This window comes from Octopus sinensis, linkage group LG5 (assembly GCF_006345805.1).
Source record: "Octopus sinensis linkage group LG5, ASM634580v1, whole genome shotgun sequence".
In the NCBI taxonomy this organism is placed as follows: Eukaryota; Metazoa; Mollusca; class Cephalopoda; order Octopoda; family Octopodidae; genus Octopus; species Octopus sinensis.
In genome coordinates, this window is record NC_043001.1 from 117,081,130 (window position 1) to 117,096,612 (window position 15,483).

Sequence of the window (15,483 nt, forward strand, 5' to 3'; positions counted from 1 at the left end):
TCGACTTCCTCACTCCCCCGAAATTGCTGGCCTTGTGCCAAAATTTGAAACCAATATTTAAGAGGATTGTCAGAATCACTAATGATAGAAATAATACTAGCTATATGAGGTCAAGTTTGCTTTTTTATCCAATCAAGGGTCGACAAAATTAAGTATTATGAAATTACCAGAGTCGATTTAATCGGCTATCAGCTATCTCCTATAATTTGTGGCTTTGTGCAAACCCAGAGGTCGATATTTGAAGAATAAGTTTCAACCATCTCGAAAGACTCTTCTACGCAATTTCAGTTCAAGGTTTTTCTTGAAAAATTGGTTTAGGTTTGCATTTCTTGACGTTCTTAGTTCAATTTTCTCTTTTCCCTTCCAGAAATAAGACGGATTCTCCGTCGGCTCCGACAATAAGCATTCACTTGTTTGATCAACTGATCTGGCACTCCGTCGGGTACGACGACGAGGGTTCCAGTCGATCAGATCAACGGAACAGCTTGCTCGTGACATTAACGTGCAAGTGGCTGAGCACTCCACAGACACACGTACCCTTAATGTAGTCCACAGGGAACTTCAGCGTGACACAGCTGGCCATTTTGAAATACAGGTACTACTCATTTTTGCTGGCTGAGTGGACTGAAGCAACGTGAAATGAAATGTCTTGCTCAAAGATACAACGCGTCGCCGGGAATTGAAAACACGACCTTACGATCGAAAGCCGAATGCCCTAACCACTAAGCCACGCGCCTTCACTCAAATGATCTACCTTCACTCAAATGATCTACCTTCACTCAAATGATCGACCTTCACTCAAATGATCTACCTTCACTCAAATGATCTACCTTCACTCAAATGATCGACCTTCACTCAAATGATCGACCTTCACTCAAATGATCGACCTTCACTCAAATGATCGACCTTCACTCAAATGATCGACCTACTCGTTAAAATAACGTAGACGCTGAGTATTCCACTGAGACATGTCATGTACCCTTCATGTATTTCTCAGAATATGTAACGAGGCTGGGAGCCGATCAATTACGGGTACAATCCGTCTGACAGGCTTCCAAACAGTCTTTGTCTACCCAATTTCACTCACAAGACTCGGGTCGACTCGAGGCTATGGTAAAAAAATACTTACCCAGTGGAATTGAATGCAGTGAGATTGAACCCAGGATCTCATGACAGCAAAGCGTGCTTTAACCACCCGGCTGTGCCTGCATCTGCCCGGAATTTACAAATTACTATTTTTGGTTTAAAAGAAGGCAGAAGATTAGCAGAAATAGAAGAGTGTTAGAGAAAATGCCTGTGGTATTTGTAGGCTACGAGTTCAAATCTCTCTGAGGTAAACTTTGCTCTTCATCTTTCCGAGGTCGATAAAATCGATTGTTCAATCTCACTCAATGTTAGAAATTATTATTTTATACTGTAACGCGGCACTGCCACATCACCGAATACTAAGTCTTTGGATTAGTTTGCGCCAACATTTTTGCTTAATGAATCATTTCCACCCACCTCTACTTGAGACTTTCTCTAATTGACGTTTAAACGTTTGAAGGGGGAAATGTTTATTTTTGACCAGAATGTGAAATGCTTTGTCAGAGAGAAGTGTCAACTATTACGATCAATCGATGTGTGTGTGTGTGTGTGTGTGTGTGTGTTTGTGTGTGTGTATGGATGAGTAATGCCATACCTCCCATCCATACTTCTGTAGTAAATCACGGAAGCTCATAAACTAATTTTAGTTAACTTGCAATCCAATAGTAAAACACGGTTGTTGCTGTTGTTTGATAGAATCGTTTGAGTACCGGATAGAATGTCTTGCGGTATTTGCTCCGACGCTTTGCTCTGAGTTCAAATTCCGCCTAATTCAATACTGTCTTCTATCATTTAGGAGTCGATAAAAAAACAGTATCACCCTGACGGAACTTTAAGATAAACGGAGTGTATGTCTTGTGGAATTTATTCCACCTCTTTGCGTTCTGAGTTCAGATCCAGCCATCATGGCCTGCTTAGGTGGTAGACTTAATCTGTCGCTCGGTTTAACACCAACACCTAGCAGATTGGGTGCTTTTACCGGAGTTCACTCTCTTGCAAGCATTCAAGCTTGGTCTCTGATTTGAGGACAGCTCCTTCTTTTCGTCTCTCCCTTCCATCAGACACGGGCGCCTTGTGAAGGGTCATAGACATAGCCGTCCGTCTTAAAAAAAAAGTCAGCCCTATTCGAGCAGATCCATAATAAAGGCTGTTTCAGAGTTTATCGTTCATTTTTCTATTTTAGACAGTGTTCTGACTACATTACCCAACATATATTTTGTTTCCAACATTAGGAATGGCTTCATTGGCGTTAAATATGATGATTGGAGAAACATTAAGGGCTAGACAACATTATTGCCTGGTTGAGTAAGCCAAGAAGGCAACTCTAAACGCTTTTGTTTGTTAAATTTCATCAGCAACAATACGGCCTTCGCTTATTTTGCAGGAACTGTGGCAACTAACATGTTATTTTGTTCTTCCTGTATTCTTTTTAAAAATAGTAAAGTAAATAGTTAAGAGAGATTTAGCAAATATTTACAGCTGGAAAAGTGGCCATATAGACGATCCTTCTTTGGCACAGGGATAAGACATTGGATTTCTGCTTTCATTAGTCTTGAGTTCATATTTCGTCTCCAGGTGCACCCATGTGCAAAACACTTTACTATCCACAAGCTCAATAACATGTATTCAGAATATAATTCTATAAGCGCATATATGGCTACGTCTTTAGGAAGTTTGCATCTTCAGTATATGGTTTTGAAGTCATCTAGCTGCATGGCACCTGTGGTTGACCAATAATCTGTGAGTGGAATTCAGTAGACGGATGAACTGTGCAGAAGTCCATTATGCATGCATGTATATATGTATGTATGTCACTAAATATTCTTTTCTACTCTAGGCACAAAGCCTGAAATTTTGGGGGAGGGGACCAGTCGATTAGATCGACCCCAGTACGCAACTGGTGCTTAATTTATCGACCCCGAAAGGATGAAAGGCAAAGTCGACCTCGGAGGAATTTGAACTCAGAACGTAAAAACAGATGAAATACCTATTTCTTTACTACCCACAAGAGTCTAAACACAGAGGGGACGAACAAGGACAGACAAACGGATTAAGTCGATTATATCGACCCCAGTGCGTAACTGGTACTTATTTAATCGACCCCGAAAGGATGAAAGGCAAAGTCGACCTCAGCGGAATTTGAACTCAGAATGTAACGGCAGACGAAATACCTATTTCTTTACTATCCACAAGGGGCTAAACACAGAGAGGACAAACAAGGACAGACAAACGGATTAAGTCGATTATATCGATCCCAGTGCACAAGTGATACTTATTTAATCAACCCCGAAATGATGAAAGGCAAAGTCGGCCTCGGCGGAATTTGAACTCAGAACATAAAGACAGACGAAATATCGCTAAGCATTTCGCCCGGCGTGCTAACGTTTCTGCCAGCTTGCCACCTTAGTGTCACTAAACATTAATCACAGACTCATCTGCTACAGCCACCAGAATTTGTACGTCTTCAAATGCGCTTCATCAGTCTCGTAAAGCACTTCTATGAGGTGACATCTTCATCGTGTATCCCAGTCATTGCAGGTGGTGCTAGATGATCAGCGCCGCAACACTTTTGCGATTGGTCTTCGTAACTATTTCACTGTGAGGTACATGATCATACCAGGCAAATGCCGGAATGTGCTGGAAGCTCAAGCGGAAGCATGCGAAGGACTTAATGTATCAGTTTGTAAATTACCCAAACTTCATAGCTATAGAGGGAAATGGTGATACAGGCTGCTCGGTGCACGGTGATCGGCGGGGAAGAACTGAGGATCTTGTGAAAGAACGATGTTCTCAATTAATCAATGCCGTAGTCTCCCAAAGACAGCCAATGACAGTATAATGAGGATTTGGATATAGGGGTCAATGCTGCTGCACCAGAGAAACTACTTCTCGGAAACTTGAAAGACGGCGCTACAGACAGCAGCTCATCACCAATAAAGAATGCAGGTACGGTGACTGAGACACTAGAATTCAATAGGGATGCCACAGACACATTAGATATCGTTCTTCCATATAATTCAGATATTTCAGGACAACGTGTGTGTGTGTATGTATGTCGTACATGCACATAACATATTGTATTTAACTGTTCGTCATATATCCTTTCTCCCCCGTATTCTTCATCCTAATTTTTGTCGACATTTTTAATTCTTTTGTATAAGGGTTATTATATACTCACCTTGTCTATCGTGGCTTACAGCTTTGCACGAATTTTTAAACAGATTATGTTTTGCATGACTCATAATTAGGCAAGTATTAAGCAACAAGAAACGACCAGAGGGTGTACATACATACATACAACTAGCCAATCATCCATCCATCCATATATATATATACGACCGCGAGTTTATCGTTGGCGATATTCTTCCTCCGTCTGCCCTTCCTTGGACCTTTCCTCTTTCTATGTTTCTGACGAAGAGCTCCGCTCGAAACGTTAAATCCTCCTTTGTTTCTTTCCCTTCCTGAGCGTCCAATAACTCTATACTTGTTCCACGTCCTCGCGTTGTTGTGTTTTCTCTTTGTGTTTTCATGTTTGGATTAACTATATATATATATGTATTAAATAATTGATATAGAAGATAGAGTGTGCTGTAAGCTATATTTAACACGACGACCGTTTCGGCTTACATCTGCACTGCTCCTTAGTGGGTAGGGAACGATATAATGTAATCGAATGCACCCCACAGTGCAGAAGAACCCTCATCAGGTTACATAATACTTTACAATGTTATAATAAGTACATTCACTACTGTGCGTGGCAGGATGTTTGGAATGTATTCGAAGAATGGTAGGTAGAGAAAGCAAAGAATCAAATACAAAGACTAAATGCGAAGGTCAGAATGGCTTTTGAATGAAAAGCGCTCTAAAGATGCTGCGTATCATTCGTGGTAATATGGTTACACACACACACACACACACACACACACACACATAGACTTTGTATTTGAATTTTTGCATTCCTTACCTACAACTCCCTGAATACATACTGAACATACTGCCTCATTAATGGATTTGTGAACTACGTCACTGTGATTTAGCGGTTCGACAAAAAGGAAGGCAATAGAATAAGTACTAGGCTTACAAAGAATAAGTCCTGGGTTCGGTTTGTTCGACTAAAGGCGGTGCTCCAGCATGGCCGCAGTCAAATTACTGAAACAAGTAAATAAAAAAAAATACTATAAACGCATGCATCATACCAACACCATCCTGCCACATACAGTAGCGAAATGTACTTATTATAACACAGTGACGTATTATGTAACCTAATGATGTTTCTGCTGCACTTGGGGTGCATTCGATTGCATTATATCGTTCCCTACCCACTAGGTAGTATTCCAGATGTAAGCCGAAACGATCGTCGTGCTAAATAAAGCTTACAGTACACTCTGTCTCTCCTAGTAATTATCTAAAATATACTAAACGTACACCGAGGAATTCCTTCCGTAGCTCCTGCGACTTTAGTGCAGTAGCGCGGATGACGCCTGGTAGCTGTATGTGGTGAACGTGCTCTCAAGGTACACGATTAGGGACATACCCAAAACAAAGTTTGGATACTACATTTTAAAGTCTCCAGTCTAAACTTTGGTTTTTGAAGTGTATATATATATATATGGAACCTGAAAGAAGCCCGTCATATATATATGTATATATACATGTATGTGTAAGCGTGTGTTTATGTTTGTGTGTCTGTGTTTGTCCCCCCAACATCGCTTAACAACCGGTGCTGGTGTGTTTACGTCCCCGTAACTTATATGTATGGAATCTAATGCTCTTGGCTTTGTTTTTCCTTGGGGCTGGCCAGATTGGAGAAATCTCAAGATTAATCAGCCGAAATTGCGAGGATGATCCGGTTCTTGACTGAAGATTAAAGGCTTCCAATGACCCGTCCGTGTTTTTTGTATCGTCTTCTGGATGTTTTGCGTTCTTGTCCCATTTTGTATCTTTATATATATATATATATATATACACATACATACATATGTTGAATAAAGTTACAACATGGTCTGGTGTACACGTTTTTTTTTATTATTGTATTAATTTTTTTTTACAATGTTGAAGTGTATTAACACTAAGAAAGAATATTTAGTAACGTTCATAAAGTTCAATTAGCGGTTCCATACGTTCGTAGTAATCATCAGATTTCAAAATGTATTGACTGACAGTTGAGCTGAGTACTTGACAACTGACTTCTTTCTTTTATACCTGAGTTCTTCACAAATGACTTCTTCCTTTTTATACCTTTTAGAAGGCTCCGACAAGCTGAATTTTTCGAATACGGTTTTGACCAATCAGCATGCACCTTAAACGTCACGGTTTGCTACGAGCACCGATATTACTGGTATAGATCCCGCCTTTATTTCAACCAATTAGCTTAGACATTGCGAGACAAAAAAAATTGCGCTTTATATTCGAGGCAATGATGAAGCTATAGGATGTTATTCAGACACTCAACAAAAAGTCCACTGCATCTTATAACAGCAACAGCTGTAAGCTAACGAGGTTCGCAACATAATCTTTGTTCATCCTGCCTCATCTCTTTTTCTCATATATGTATGTATATATGCATATACTTATGTATTATTTATATTATTATATGATCGAACGCCACGCATCCTTTTCCAAGTAAGTTTTATATTAATAATTATGATGCGCACTCTTCTACCTTCACTATCTCTTCTTTGTCTATCTCTCTCCCTCTCTTGTTCTTCATCCTTTCTGGGTTTTCTCTCCCACCCTTCCCTATTCTTCTCTCCCCTTCATCGTTCCCTCTCTCTCACTCCTCCTCCTCGACTCTCTCGTCGCTGACACGTGACGAGAGTGAATCCATCTTTCTGACTACTACCTTCGCAAAGACTAAACGTGCTTATTCTGTCTCTTCATAAGCTCGTCTCCTTAAACGTTCAGAATAATTTTTCCATCGTCTTGGCTTAAAAACCCTCATCGTTTGTTTTTACTATTTTGTTCTCATTGTTCTGTCTTTTACTGTTTTTACTTTTTTTTTTTGTTCTTACTGTTTTGTTCTCACTGTCCTGTACTTGATACCACTTTCACCCTCCGCAAAAAATCTCAAATTTTATTTAATTTGCTTTGCGAGAAGGATTGTTTCAACGAAGTCGCGTATTGTCCTTGCCTTCAAAACGTGGAGTAGTTGAAACAGGGACGACTGAAGAAGGGGAATATTGTTTATGTTGTATGTCTAGTTTCTCTGTTTGTTTTTTTCGTTGTCCGAAAAAAAAGTTCGCTTCTATGTTTTCGTTTCTCATTTTGTTCAACGTTTTTTTGATGCCCTGTACCCATATATGCATGTATATATACATATATAGGTAGGTATGTATTTATATGTATGTCTATATGCATATATATATATATATATATATATATTATATATATATATATATATATATATATCTTCTGTATCTTATAACTCGGATTCTAAGGATGGACACCAGAGATTATGTTTATATAATGTGTGCATACCCCCAAGTGTACAACCCAGTAATCGATGGTAAATTTTACGTACACACCTCCTTATATGTATACACAATTATTCAAACATACTGTGACGATATGCGTGGTTATATCCACACATATTCTATTGACATCATTCTTCACTGTAGTGGGAGTAATGTCTGCATAAATGTATAAATATAGCGAGTGAAGTCTGGTTTTGATTCCAGTTTGAAAATACGTATAATCTCCTTTCACATCATTAATGCCTTGAGAAAAGCAACACAACTGGTTCTTAATCCTCCTTAAGTTAGTCGTAAGTTTGCAGTCCTTAATCAAATAAAGGTCAAGAGTTTTGAAATGCCATGGTACTCTGTAGTGTTTGTATAAAACATTCTGCCAGGAATAAGTACTAGATTATCCGGGATCAGCCTGAGGACAAGAGCTAGGTTCAAGACCCTGGATTTTAATCGTAAGTAGCATGTAATAACATGTATTTAGCTGGCTTTTCGCACCACCAGATGGACATTACACATACATGCACAATTGTTCGTTCCTTGACGTAAAACATCGTCGCAAGATACGGTGTGTGCTAAGCATTTAAACCTAACGGAGTCTATCCTTTGCCTGTCCTGCATACCGTTGATTTCTTCCAAAAAAGATATTGGGAGAAAGACCCAAATAGAGAAAGAGAAGAATCTTGTAGTTTATTTTTGACTTCGAAAGAAAAGGCAAAACTGATCTCAATGGGATCTGAACTAATGGTACAGAGAGATTTAAACTCACGTATAGAGCCGAAAGAAATATCTTTAGGATTTATCCGACGCTGTAACAACTCTGCCAATTCGCTACCCCAGTGTGTATGTGTGTGAGAGAGAGGGAGAGAGAGAGAGAGAGCTCAAATATCAACTACTTGTATTCCGCAACTAGCCTATCCTGTGGTGTGACGTACCGCGTGTGAAATTTTCTTCCCACGAGAGTTCCGGACCCCAGTAACGAACTCATTTGCATACAGCCAATCAGAGCTCGCTTTGACCTTCCTGTCAAATTAACAAAGGTTTACACTTGCAACGCTCTCTTCAAAACCAATTTGATACTCGGCAAAATTTTGATGCACGCGGTTGCACATCAAAATCAAATGCTGAGGATGGAAATGAGTCAATAATCAATGGGCTGAACAAAGCTTTTCTTGCTTTACAAGTTATATTCAAGACAAAGAATTCCTTGCAGAGGGGCAAGTGAAAATAATTCACCAAGCAGCTTCTGGAACAGATACTGAGTTAACTTCCGCGCTTCACTGCTTTGGTCGGTACTCTGGTGTGGCACATGCTCTTGGTAAGAAAAAAATGAAAATCTCTAATGCTAGTGCGAAATTTTTTCCCCCACAAACAAAAATCTCTAGTCAGTATGAAGACAATTGGTGCGCAACCAACTGCAGCACCCAGGAGGAAGATGGTTGGTGGTGGCAGAAACGACATTGGTGCTGGCAGACCGTTGAAGGATTGTTTGAAAAGTATGAGAGGAAAGGTGACGTTCAGCTCTTAGATTATGCCTAGACGCAAAGCCCAACACAACATTAGTGAATGTGTCAAAAACAACCAATCTCTTGGTAAAACACACTCTACCAAGTAAACTCAAGGCGAAGAACGGTGTTGTAAGTTGACCGATCGCTAAATTATGCCTGATTTTAGGAGACAATTAGATAGGTGTAGATATAAATCTATACCTATTATTGGATTTTGTTAGGGCCCCATGTGGTAAAGATGTTGATGGGAAAAATGTGGATAGAGGGCGATGTGCTAGCAACACTTTCCCCCTATTGTTTTACAAAGTAAACAGTAGCACAAATAGCTACGCAGAGGCAGCCATGGTTGAAACAAGAACAAGAACAATAAGCATTATCAAAAGGGAAAAGAAGCATGGTCATTCCTTACCCAAGGGACCTTATCTTATCGCCCATCACTTGTTATGCGCCCATAAATTAGTTTGATAGTTGAGCTCTTATTGGCTGTATGCAAATGAGTTCATAATTGGGGTCCGGAGCTCTAGTGGGAAAAAAATTTCGTGTCCCGCGTCGTACCGCATTGAATATGAAAGTGGAATGTGGGACCTTCTACTGAGTCGAACATATTTGGTCTGCAAGGAGCTCATTTTGGCAGTTTTTTTACTGGTCTAAAGATTTTTCCAGCAGTGTATCATCATCATCGTTTAACGTCCGTTTGCCATGCTAGCATGGGTTGGACGATTTGACTGAGGGCTGGCGAACCAGATGGCTGCACCAGGCTTCAATCTTGATCTGGCAGAGTTTCTACAGCTGGATGCCCTTCCTAACGCCAACCACTCCGAGAGTGTATTGGGTGCTTTAACGTGCCACTGGCACGGGGGCCAGTCAGGTGATACTGGCAACGACCTCGCTCGAATCTTTTACACATGCCACCGGCACAGGTGCCAGTAAGGCGATGGTGGTAACGATCACGCTCGAATGGTGTCTTTTACGTGCCACCGGCACGGAGGCCAGTGTGTATATGTGTATGTGCACGTAAGCATGCATGTGCACGTGTGTATATATATATATATACACGTGTGTGTGTGTGTGTATGTATATATATATATATGGGGAAGCACTCCGTCGGTTACGACGATGAGGGTTCCGGTTGATCCGATCAACGGAACAGCCTGCTCGTGAAATTAACGTGTAAGTGGCTGAGCACTCCACAGACACGTGTACCCTTAACGTAGTTCTCGGGGATATTAAGCGTGACACAGAGAGTGACAAGGCCGACCCTTTGAAATACAGGTACAACAGAAACAGGAAGTAAGAGTGAGAGAAAGTTGTGGTGAAAGAGTACAGCAGGGATCACCACCACCCCCTGCCGGAGCCTCGTTCAGTTTCAGTCAACTCAATCCACTCATAAAGCTTTGGTCAGACCAGGGCTATTGTAGAAGACACCCACAAAGGAGCTGCACAGTGGCTGCCGAATCAAAGACCACATTGTTGGGAGGCAAGCTTCTTGCCTGCACTGATTTATGAATTATTTAATATGTATGAATTAAGACATACATATTGAAAATAAAAACAAACTTGAAAAAAACAACTACGTGGCAGAAACGATTGCAGTATAATGTCCTTAAATGAATATATAACTCTACTAAATTTGAAATAAGTCTACTTCTATTGAACCTTATCAATGAAGAATGGACTATTTACACACACACACACACACACACACACCTTAATTCTCACTTGCTCTATGTGTATTTAATTCTTAAACATCTGTGGGTAAACACAGCTGATACTTCCATCGATGTCAAAAAACTTCATTAATGTGTTAGGTGGCTTTACATCCAGGCGGGTGTCCCAGTTTTATTCATGTTGTTAATGACACCATGGAGGATATACAGTGGCAATAACCTCACAACCTTTCATTTTCTCTGCCCAAACAAATCTAAGTCTTCATGCAGACGTAAGCAAAAAAATGTTAAACATGCCTAAATTATATTATTTACAAAATTACATTGCAGATGATGGCAGTATTTCCTGGTGAACTAAGTCAACCGATATGGTTTCAGTTTCTAGTCTGGAATGTTCTTGGAAGTAAACACTGAATACAAATAAATAAATCAAAATATTACTGTCGCAGATGTTCTCCTGTCTCAAATTTGATTTCATTTAGCCTTAATTCAGCTCTTATCGAAAGAGATCTATAATCAAAGGCAATTCTGATTAGACCATCCATCTCTTGATTCACACACAATGTACTTAAGATTACATTAATCAATGTATCTTTAGAAAACACCAGAAAATATAGAGTGTGATTTGATGATGGTTTGTCTATTATTTCAAGCAGAATAAATGATGAGTCTGATGTTTGCCATTATTGTTATTTTAGATTATGTCCTGTTACTTATCACAGTTGGATAATAAGGGGAAGTGGTTAGTCCCCGTGTTTGTGTGGCAGAACCAATACATTGCTAATATTTATTCTGGTTCTTTTTGCATTCTGAGTTCTAGTTCCACCAAGGTCAAATATGCATTAGTTGACAGTGGGCTTGATGTAATCAACTTACACCTTCCCTAAAAAAAAATTAACCTTGAACGAAAATCTGAAACCATTGTCATTAATATTTGAGTAATATTGATCTAACCACCTGCTGGGGTTGACTTTACCTTTCATATTTCTGAAATCAGTAAAAAGAAAAAAAAACCTGTCAAATACTAGGATAGATTGGATTGATTAAAGCTTCTTGACAAACTTCAGATATGGTGCCTAGATATGAAAATATTACACACACATTATATATATATATATATATATATATATATATATATCATCATCGTTTAACGTCTGCTTTCTATGCTAGCATGGGTTGGACAATTTGACTGAGGGCTGGTGAACCAGATGGCTGCACCAGGCTCCAATCTTGATCTGGCAGAGTTTCTACAGCTGGATGCCCTTCTTTACGCCAACCACTCCGAGACAGTAGCTTTTATGTGCCACCGGTACGGGGGCCAGTCAGGTGGTACTGGCAACGACCCTGCTCGAATCTTTTTACACATGCCACCCGCACAGGTGCCAGTAAGGCAATGCTAGTAACGATCACACTCGAATGGTGCCTTATATGTGCCACCGGCACGGAAGCCTGTTAGCCGCTCTGGCAACGATCACTCTTGGATGGTGCTTTCAGCACCCTACTAGCATGGGGCTCAAGTGCCAGTAAGGCTATGCTGGTAATGATCACGCTCGAATGGTGCCTTATATGTGCCACTGGCACGGAAGCCGGTTAGCCGCTCTGTCAACGCTCACACTCGTATGGTGCTCTTTGCACCTCGCTTGCACGGATGCCAGTCATCGAATTTGATTTTGATATATATATATATATACACACACATGCACATATACAGGCACTTATATAGACATCTGTCTATCTGTTTACCTATCTATATATGATTACCAACAAGAAGAATTGACTGAACAATTCTTATTATTGCATGATTTTACAATTGTTTCATCAATATTTTATCAAAAGAGTATTGCTATATTGAACCTTGGGGGGGGGGCATAATGCCAGTAATAATAAACACGTACATGTGTTTATTATTACTGGCATAATTCCCCTCCCAAGGTTCAATAGTATTGCTATATTATTATATAATGTTTGACAATACATCACATCAGTATTAATATGCTTATACTGCAAAAATATCAACTCATCAGGTTTGTGTATAAGATCCATTTGCTAGATGAACTTATATTTTCAAGAATATACACTCATTGTCTAGGATGTTTTTATCATATTATTTGTATATTATCATCATCATCATCATCGTTTAACGTCCGTTCTCCATGCTAGCATGGGTTGGACGGTTCGACCGGGGTTCTGGGAAGCCAGAAGGCTGCACCAGGCTCCAGTCTAATCTGGCAATGTTTCTACAGCTGGATGCCCTTCCTAACGCCAACCACTCCGTGAGTGTAGTGGGTGCTTTTTACTATATCATAGTATAATAATACCAATGCAATGTATTGTTACATTAATAAAATAATATTTTAGCAATACTCTTTTGATACAATGTATATGAAAGAATTGCAAAATTATATAGACAAAATATACTGATTACTCCATTCTCCTTGTCGATAATTATATACACTCTATGAACATTTAGTTATTTTCAGACATACCATAAGAGAAATTATCCATTCCCTTTTTTATGATAGCTAGTACTGGCTGATGAACTTAATAAAGCAAACATCAAGGTTGAAACCCAAGTGAAATTCACACACACACACACATGTACATATATATACACACACACACACATATAGATGTACACACACACACACACACATATACAGATACACACACACACACATATATATATATACATACATGCACACATATATATATATGCACATGTATACATACATACACACACACATATATACATACATACACACACACACAAATATACATACATACACACACACATACATATATACACATATATACCTACCTACACACACATGTACACATATATACATACATGCATACAGACACACATGTACATACATACACACACATATATGTGTGTACACAAACATTTGGCCACTATAAACAAATCACCTGTGTGGTTGTTCGGCAAGAAATTGTCGAATCCTCATATGTCGTCTAATGAAGGTAGAGTCCATGATATATATATATATGCATATACATAAATACATATATATACATATACATAAATACATATATATACATATACATAAATACATATATATACATATACATAAATACACATATATATATACATATACATAAATACACATATATATATACATATACATAAATACACATATATATATACATATACATAAATACACATATATATATATACATAAATACACATATATATATATACATAAATACACATATATATATATACATATACATAAATACACATATATATATATACATATACATAAATACACATATATATATACATATACATAAATACACATATATATACATATACATAAATACACATATATATACATATACATAAATACACATAAATACATATATATACATATACATAAATACATATATATATACATATACATAAATACATATATATACACATATACATAAATACATATATATACATATACATAAATACACATATATACATATACATAAATACACATATACATAAATACACATATACATAAATACACATATATATATATATATAGATTCAATATATACATATACATAAATACACATATATATATAGATACAATATATATATATATATATAAATATCCATACACACACACACATTCATCCGTTCAGCGATACCATGTAATTTCAAACGTAATTGGTAAATAGCATTATTAACAGACCAGTGTGGGAATCGGTGGTGCGTTGTTGAGTTGCCAAGTGCATCGCAGAAAAGAAAGTCCTGTTGTATTGGAAACATGACAACATGTAACACAGTGCAAAGTAATTATGGAAACGATGAGCGGGACTGGAAAAGGGACGGCGAGTGCTGAAGATCGAATTCAGCAAAGCACTGGAATGTGAAAAATGTGTTTAGCATCCCTACCCTCCTCTCTTTTCTCTGTTGTTGTACTTTGTATTGTAGCAAGCAGATATTTTGGAATGGAAGAGGAATACAAGTACAATGAGACTGAAAGAGATGAATTTATATTCTAATAAACTGTTACGTTTATGCATACAAGATAATAAAGATAGAAAGATAGCACCGCAAAATAAATATACATAGATATATGCATCGGTGAGTTGATATAAACAAGAGTTGTACACAAGTCATACAAGCATGTGTCTGTGTGTGCGTAATACACACACATAGAGGCATATATGTGTCTATCCACGTGTAACATATCATTGTTAATAGATTAATATATTGCAGGTGTATATAAAACGGTAGATCGGTTCTAGTGACAGCGATACAAATTCAGTCCAAGATCACCCACTGACAGATGTATTTGATCATAAGTTTGGAAAACACTAAATTCTGAGAGGAATTTTATCAGACAGTACAAAGTTTCATTCGGGACAGCCCCGTCCAGTGAATGATGGTCTCCAGTATATTTCGAGGTCCCAGGCACAGGTGCGATGTATCCACCGAACGTTCCTCTCATAAGCCCAATGCATACATGCATGCATACATACATACATACGTACATACATAAGGTATATAATACACGCATATAGGCCCTTCGTCTTTTGTTTTTTTCGTAAACTCTCCCTATATATATATATATATATATATATATATATATATATATACCGGAGTAAACACATAAATGTGAAACAAGGTGGAAAAAAAGAGTACTCAAATACCAGAGGTAGAGTAATATGCTTTATTTAAAAGCAGCAGAAATATAACAAAAGCTGTCCGTTCGTCGGACAGTATTGTTAAAAATACAAAAC

At 38.3% G+C, this 15,483-nt stretch overlaps 1 protein-coding gene and 1 long non-coding RNA gene across 2 annotated transcripts in view; both read right to left on the minus strand.

The window, feature by feature from the left end:
- LOC115212018 (tRNA wybutosine-synthesizing protein 2 homolog) overlaps window positions 1-15,483 on the minus strand; it is a 48,363-nt gene that overhangs the window by 31,695 nt on the left and 1,185 nt on the right. The gene's annotated exons all lie outside the window — the stretch shown is intronic.
- LOC118763413 lies at window positions 429-10,360 on the minus strand. Its single transcript, XR_004999167.1, has 3 exons — window positions 10,338-10,360; window positions 9,133-9,136; window positions 429-598 (listed from the first exon to the last, which is right to left on the minus strand). It is a non-coding gene; the product is annotated as an uncharacterized LOC118763413 (long non-coding RNA).